Raw genomic sequence first — 8,973 nt, 5'->3', positions numbered from 1 at the left:
TTTCTGGTCTGGTTTTATGTGTCCTTTCTGAGAGGTGGGTGTGGAGATTAACGTCCAACTGTCGCTTGGACTGGTTTGGAACTGATGCTGTTTTGTCGTCATATGGGAATGGATAAGATTCCAGTTTTTATACTGATAAACACAATCTCACATCTCTGGTGCCTCCGAGTTCATGCGCACACACTCAAGTATGCATACAAGATCGAAAGATAGATACGAAAACCCAGAAAGAAAAAAAATAATCGAAAAACCCCTACGCAAGTGCTTGTACAAAATGTACTTCCTGTTAACTGTAATGCTACCCCATCCCAAACGACAGGAAAAAGAAAACTATTAATTAACAGTGATTCTTGCCAATCATTGTACTATTGGAACATCTTTTATTCTGAAACGATAGCACAAGGAGCATGTATTTGTGGAATGAGCAGCACAACTGAATTGTAAAATGTAAAATGGAACAATTCATTGTCGCCTCTGCTAAACAACTTATTCCTCTGATGCTATTGGCTCTTGTTTGGTGTTCTTTTGTGGATTGGATGACTGTAGTATTATCAGTAACATGAAAACAACAACAACAAAAAAAACAACTTTTAACAAATGGTCGGGAACGTAGTAGCGTGTGAAAGAAATGTACACAGACACAACACCCTGGCACCTCCTGCTCACCAGCCTGGTACCACTGCTGTTGGATGGCACTGCACAGCTCAACGAGGAGCTGTAACAAGTCAGCCAACGTGGTTGTGTTGCATGAAGTTCTTATTTCCTCATTAAGGTGCTAGCAAAGTGACTTACAAGGCATAAAACATATGCTTTAGTCCCATTTAAAAATATTATTATTGTCAAGATGTTCAATTAACATCAACTGAGGTCAAAGGTCAAATCTGTACATTTTTAAAGCTTTCCTTATCAAAATTTAGAGAGGCATGCCCCAACCATGAACGCTATCACTCTTTTGCATGCAAAGAGACAGTTGCTCAATGAATTTGAATTACTTTCATTTTGCATGCCAAGTTATACCATTTGGGCTTGGGTCCTTCCTTTAATTTAAGGGATAAATAATTGGGCGGCACGGTGGGCGACTGGTTAGAGCGTCTGCCTCACAGTTCTGTGGACCGGGGTTCAAATCCCGGCCCCGCCTGTGTGGCGTTTGCATGTTCTCCCCCGTGCCTGTGTGGGTTTTCTCCGGGCACTCCGGTTTCCTCCCACATCCCAAAAACATGCATGGTAGGTTAATTGACAACTCTACATTGCCCCTAGGTGTGAATGTGAGTGCGAATGGTTGTTTGTTTCTATGTGCCCTGCGATTGGCTGGCAACCAGTTCAGGGTGTACCCCGCCTCCTGCCCAATGATAGCTGGGATAGGCTCCAGCACTCCCGTGACCCTTGTGAGGATAAGCGGCTCAGAGAATGGATGGATGGATGGATGGATAAATAGTTGGGTTTCCACACCGACACACAGGCAAGCGCTGTCCTCTCTAGCCTATCAGCATGAACTGATGAAGCCTGCGCGAATGAGAGGTGAAACATTTTCTATGACAACCAGAACAGTCCAGTTGCGATTGATTCAATGCCCTGCCAGTGAAAGGACCCGGATGAATGAGAATATTCACTGTTAAAATCACGGATACTAGCGGTTGAAATTAGTTTCCTCTGTAGACTCACCTTAGAAATAGGGTGAGAAGCTCAGTCATCGGGGTAAAGACCCAGCTTCTCCGCATCGAGAAAGTGAACGGATAAGATGGATTAACATTAATAATAACAATTAAAAATAATGAAAAGAACCTTGGCGGAATGGTGTGCGAACTGGTTAGCACGTCTGCCTCACGGTTCTGAGGACCGGGGTTCAAATCCCGGCCACGCCTGTGTGGAGTTTGCATGTTCTCCCCGTGCCTGCGTGGGTTTTCTCCGGGCACTCCGGTTTCCTCCCACATCCCAAAAACATGCGTGGTCGGTTGAATGAAGACTCTAAATTGCCCGTAGGTGTGAATGTGAGTGCAAATGTTTGGAAAATGGATGGACAGATAAAAGCTCCTTGGGGAAGCCAGGTCAAAGTTTCACTTGTTTCTTTGGTGTTACAAGGTTCAACAACATGTTTTGCAGTCATACATCTAGAAAGGGGGCAAATCAGGACATTATTGTTAATCATTTGCCAGGACATTGGAAATACCCTAAACTCAAATATTGTCCATGAAGGTAGGGGGCAAGGGTGAATGAAGAGTTTCCAAATGAATATCAACCTTTCCTCGTTGGTTGAAAGTGAGGAGGCCATCAGAAAGCACATATTTCCCTCGGGAAATGAGCAACGCCACATTTCAATGCCCTTCTTCTTAATCAATTTCTCCCAAAAACTGCATGTTACATCAATTCACCTGTTCTTTAGGCCCCCCCCCCCCTCCCCTCAACATGGGATCAATCCTAATTAAAGCCATAAAAGTAGTCACTCAGAGCTGACAGATCAAGGCCCAGCAGAGTGAAATGTTTCTGCTATTTTAGCTTTTTCATAACTGGCAGCATGCAGAGAAACTGCTCATTAGAAGGCAAGTGTGACAGAACCTCTCTCCCACACACCCCACCGCTCCACTAGAAGTCACCCAAACAGAGGGGAGGCAGAGAGAGGAGGAGGAGGAGAGAGGCAGATGGTGGCAAAAAGTCTGAGGAGAGGAAAAAAAAAAAAAGCATGTGCAGAAGGAATGCTAGAGGCGGAGTGAAAGTGAAAAAAATGAGATGGAGAGTGAGCGATACAGCTGTGGAAGGAAAGAGAGGGCAGCAGAGAGAGGAAACATGCCAGTGGATGTCATTAGCCTCGGACCAAAGGCTGTTTAACGAGCACGCTCGCAGCGCCACTCCATTGTCAGGGGTGCCTGCTGGCTTTTAACCTCCACGTTCTGCTGCAGTCTGTTCCATCATGGTTGAACATATGGGGAAGCTGGGGGTGATTTATTTTCTCTACTGACCTCCCTGTGGAGAAACCAGAGCACATAGATGCACATGCTTAGAAAACCCATTTTCCTCAGGATCTCAATCCTGTTCCTTTATATTGCTTTAAGGAAGACAAAATATTTATTATCACTGCTCCCCTTTTCCTCCTTTCAACCATCAGAGGGATAATTGTGTGACACATAAGTAAACACTGTGGTATTAATACTGTTGATGTTGAGCAGCGGGCTTGCTTGCTTGCTTGTCGCCAATGTTTTGCTGTCTAATTGAACCAGCACCACGGGAGGGATGGACATCATTTCCCAGCAGCATGGTGCAAAACCCTTGTGGAGGTCTGAGGGCACTAATTGGCAGCCCCCTCTAAAAACCTCAAAATGACATTTCCAAAGGGTGGAAAAAAATGTTTGTGACGGTGATTTTATTCTCTGATGTTTTACTAAGGCGGCATGTTGGCAAGTGGTTAGAGCGCCTGCCTCACAGTTCTGAGGACCGGGGTTCAATCCCCGGCCCCGCCTGTGTGGAGTTTGCATGTTATCCCCTGTGCCTGTGTGGGTTTTCTCCGGGCACTCCGGTTTCCTCCCACATCCCAAAAACATGCATGCTAGGTTAATTGAAGACCATAAATTGCCCGTCAGTGTGAATGTGTGCGCGGATGGTTGTTTGTTGACATGTTACCTGCGATTGGCTGGCAACCCCGCCTCCTGCCCGATGATAGGTGGGATAGGCTGCGGCGCTCCCGCAACCCTTGTGAGGATAAGCGGCTCAGAAAATTGACGGATGGATGGATGGATGTTTTACCAACCGCTTTAGAAGTATTCCATCACCTTGCCAAATGTTCAATGGGATCATTTTTGTTTGTTGAATGGGTATCTTTGTTCGCCCCACCTCCCAGCTGGAAATGACACAAGAAAGTGGCAAAAACTAAGGCGACATGTTAAGGTATGTAAATTCAGAATAAACTCACTATTTCTATTTCATTTTTTTTACATTTTGACAAATGTTTCAGTGTCACATATTATACACTGACCAAATTATAAGTTATTAAAGGCTCCGGTTCTGTCTCATGCAAATGAACCACTGCTCACCCAACCCCCGTTTACGAGTGAGCCAATGCCGAGTACCATTTTCCTTACCAGGACAAATTGGGACATGGCAAGGCATGACGACGAGGCGAGCAGCTACTTGCTCACAAACATCCGAAAGTCTGACAGGAAAAGCGGGCCCCTATGAAGAGAAAGTAAAAGCATCGTTTGTACAGCAGCACTCATCACCAACTGTCAAATACACTTGTCACTCACTTAGTATTGTGGATCCATACATGTGGCGCATGCAGTGCACACATTGCGAAAAACAACTACCGCCCGCATCCATGCCGACTACTTTGCCGAACATTTGAGTAAGGCTATTAGCTAATGCTAATACAGTATGTGTCGACAGTACAACATTTGACTTTGACATAATAATGCTTCCGTCTAGCTTGTGGCTTCCGTACGTGTTGAAAATAGCTGATCATCGCCCAGTCTAACTGTCAAACAGACAAATAATGGGCAGTATCCATCCATCCATCCAGTTTCTGTACCGCTTATCCTCACTAGGGTCACGGGCGTGCTGGAGCCTATCTCAGTTATCTTCGGGCGAGAGGCGGGGTACACCTTGAACTGGTCCCCATCCAATCGCAGGTAATGGGCAGTACCCAATTCAGAACTGCTTGCCCCCAGAAACAAAGGGTTTGTGAGCTGCACAAAGCATTTACTTGGTTGTGTAATTTCATACTTGATGTGTGGGCAGGCACTCCAGAGACCCAATTACTTTTATCCAAGCAATTAAAAAGTACGTTTTAAATAATGTCCCATTTTAGATTATTAAGGTTTTGTACACGTCTGCTATTGGAAGAATCTGTCTCCAGTTACAGACAAACAATTATCTATATCCTCTTGTTGAAATTGTATTGCAACAATACCAGCCCCACAGCAACCTGCAGCAGATCTTGTAAGTTCAAGAGGCTGCTACAGAAAGTCAGAGGGATGGATGAGCTTATCCTCAACAGTGCTGACACTGGTTGTGGCAAAACTGGCAAGATTAAACCTCCCTGAAAAGTATCTGTTGGAGAGGAGCAGCTGGCAGAGCGAAGGGACCCGGGAGTTCACAGGCGGGTGGATGTCAGCTCCATCTATACAGAATCAACACACAGTGAAGAAGCCGATAAGACGGCTTAAGTTCCTCAGTTGGAGGAGACGCTCTCCTGATGCTCACTTGCATGTGTGCAAAGTTCTGTGAAGATAACTCCATGTACATATATATATATATAAAGAAGCCAGGGCGCACTGACGCCTCCAGACGCGGATGCTGACACATGTCGAGATAATGATACACACACAGACACTGACACGCGAAGCCCACCGAGATATGAGCCGATGCTTGCCAAAATAAGCAACATCCACTGCCTCGGAAAAGCAGTCTTCTTAACACACATATTGAGGGGATCAGTGAGAAGTAGGATAAAAAGGAGATAGATGAAAGACAAAAGCAACACAAAATGCAAAGAGATCACTAAACAAAGGATAAAAGTATGATAAAACGCCTAAGGGTGGGGGTGAGGTGAAAAAAGACAACACTTGGGATTCAAACAAGAGGCGGTTGAGAAGATACAGGATACATAAACAAACTTTCTTTCCCCCACTTCTTGTAAGAGAGTAAGAACTTAAAAGAACACGCACGTTAACCTTTGTTCTGCCCGATGTCATACAGATGCCTGCTTATGTTTGACAGAAACGCATTTGATTGGTGTTGGATGTGTCTGAAAGATTACACAAATTACAAATACATTGTGTAAGAAGATGGCGGTAACTGTGTTTGTATTGTAATGACTGTATTTGTTCATTTTGTAAACCAATCACATCAGGGTAACACAATGTATGTGTGTATTATACCAGACCATCAGTACATTGAATCATGTAATATCTGCTCTTGAGCTGTATCAAATTTTGCCTTTACAGAGATAATAATAATCAGATTTAATTGCTACTGAAGGGGACGCCTATTCTAGTGATAAATCTGCAGTGGTGTTGAAGCGCACTGCACCCTACTGAGAGCTGTTTCTAATATTTTGCCTATAAAGTTACACAAGAAGGATACAGTTGTCACGGTCCCAGTTATTTGGACTTAATCTTTGGTCTTGTGCTTTTTGGTTAGAAATGATAGCTGTGTTCCTATTTGTGTGCCTGCCCCGGTGACTCATCATTAGTTTGTATCTTGTTCATGGTCCTCCAGTGCCTTCCCCCCTCCTTGTGTCTCCTCCAATCAGCTCTCGTCGCCCACTCGCATGGTCCATGTGCCTCAATGTTATGCTGGTCTGCGTGCATTTAATTTGCATTTGCATGTTTACATTCATGTTGAATAGAGGTTAGCACATCTGTCTCACAGTTCTGAGCTTAGGGATTTGTATCTCAGTTCTGGCCTTCAGTGTGGCGTTTGCATGTTCAGCCCATGCTTATGTGGGTTTTCTGTGGGTACTCCATCATCCTCCTATTTTCATAAAGCACGCATGTTACTGTAGATTAATCAGGGATTGATGGTATCCGGGTAGTGCCAAGTGTGAAGTGGAACTTGTTCGTAACCTTTCCTTTTTTCGACACTAGGGATCTGGACTTTGCTGGCCTAAAGCACATGCAAGACGTCAGGAGCCCCCTGCTCCCTGGCATGTGTGTAAATCATCCACGAAGGCCCCGAAGGATGGCTGATGGACACCGGACCTGGTTAAGAGCCTAGCAACAATGCTGAAAAATATATTTCCCTCAACACTGAGCAGTGAGATGTTTCTGAACTAGTTGATGGACTTTGACTCTTCATAGAGTAGCTTCGGGCAGTTGTTGTAAACCCTGCAAGGTATCCTACTTGGGTCTGAGCTTGCTCTGGCCTTCTTGATCACCTCCTGGATCTCCTTTCAGCTGGGCTCCTTCTCATCAAGGTCCAAAGTTGGTGCAGGTAGATCATTCAGGTACTAGCAGTGGCCCAGATCTTGCTCCCTGGATCTTTCACAGACGGTGTCTACGAGGTAGGGGTCGATCTCAGCTTTGGAGCAGGTGAGCTGGCCACTCCGCTTCTTCCCAAGCAGTTCATATATATGATATGTGATAAACATTGTGACAATGTCACTCCAAATGAACACTATATACACTTATTTTTGCAGCTCTTGTCTTGGATCTCATTTCCATACATATGTGTGCGAGTGGTTGAACAATGAGAATGCGAAAACAACTACAAGTAACATTAAGATGCATATCAAGCCAAACTGCTACAAGAGCTTAACATTGATTGTTGTGACGTTAGACTAAACAAGCACTGGGCAAGGAATGAGTGATGGAAAAAATTATTGCATCCGAACTGAAAAAAGAGGAAAAAGAAGGTCAAAAGATAAATAGAGAGGAGGAAAATTTCACACATGCATGCAAGGATAAAAAGAGAAAATAGAAATGAGTGCACTGAAAGTGTGTGTTGCATGTCTCCAGAAAGGAAAGCAGGCAGGGGAACTGAGTGTTAATGATTTTCTGTCATATCTCTCTCTTCAACCCTCACATTTCCTCACCCCCACCACAGATGCGCACACACACATGCTGTGGGATCCAGAACAGTCCTTCATTAAAAGCACCCCTGTTATGTGTTCAATTTCATATTCTATTTGATTATTCCTTATATTCAAGGATTAATCATACTATCTTTTGTGAAAGTAGCTTCTGAAATGATGCAAGCTCTGTAAAGAGTAGGGGTGTAATGGTTCATGTGTTTGGATTTTTTGGGTGCTGAAAGTTTCGGTACAGTACACAGGCAAACAAAATTTTATAAATTAGGACAGGAAGTGCAAGTGCCTCACGCTACTCTGTAAACAAATAGAGTGCAGCTCAGCCTCTGGCTAGCAGACGTCACATTGGAAATGCTCGCGATTTTAAATGTTTCTATTGCTTGACCTCCAAACATCCGTTCAGTCATAAGCACATAATTCTGATTAATTTGCTTTTATTGGATTTATTTCATACTCCATTTAAAAGAAAAGCATGCTTTCCATCAAAGTGTAGTGTTTTAGATGGAGTGGTGCATGTCTCAATGGTCACGACACATCCGCTAAGGTAGGTATTTTCATATTTAAAGTGGGCTATATTTATGAAATGTATTTCTATGTCATTCAGAAGTCTCAGGAAACCTCCATACTCCATGATTTACAGCCAGCCTCAGACTTCAATGAGTGACAGCTCTTGAGTGGCTGTGCACACATTTCTAACTTACGCATGCTTGGTGTGTCAGAAGTCTAGATGGGAGAATGAACGTAGATGGAATGTGTGCAAGCCAGGTGTGTAAAAAATAAATACATAAATAAAAAGACTTAAGCACAAACGGGAGAATATGACCGTTAACATTTAAGATATTTTTACTTTTTTTGTCTAAATTATTGTTATAATTTTTAAATAATTTGATTCTTTAATTTATTGCAGAATATTCTGCTAGATGTTTGCAGTTTTTTCATTTTAAATGTAATTAAATTGGCCTAATTAACAAAAGATAATCAGTTTGATCTTTTAGCTTTTTATTCTATTGTGTACAGACTGTGAACCAAACTGCTCCCTTAAAACCAAGGTACATACCATACCGTGAGTTTTGGCATTTTGTTACACCTGTGGTAAATAGCCTGTTTAATCTGACAATTAATTTAAAAAAGACATGGTATGGGGCTTTGTGCTGTGATTAATAAATAAAAATCACAGCTTTGAGTACTATGAAAACCACAATATCTTGACGTCACAATCTATCTCTTTTGTAGCCTTTCTATTGCATTCCTATTGTCGCAGGATCAGTATTTTGTTCTGATATAACTATGATGTAAATTTCAATTTCGCAGTGTAATTATGTTGTGAACGTCAGAAGCTAAATACATTAGATGGATAGAAAAAAACATGTTTCAATTTAGCAGTACAATTATATTGTGAATACGTGAGAAGCTGAATACATTACTTAGAAAAAAAAGTCCCTATTGTACAATAGTAT

This window comes from Phycodurus eques, chromosome 20 (assembly GCF_024500275.1).
Source record: "Phycodurus eques isolate BA_2022a chromosome 20, UOR_Pequ_1.1, whole genome shotgun sequence".
Classification (NCBI taxonomy): Eukaryota; Metazoa; Chordata; class Actinopteri; order Syngnathiformes; family Syngnathidae; genus Phycodurus; species Phycodurus eques.
This window is presented reverse-complemented; position numbering follows the sequence as displayed.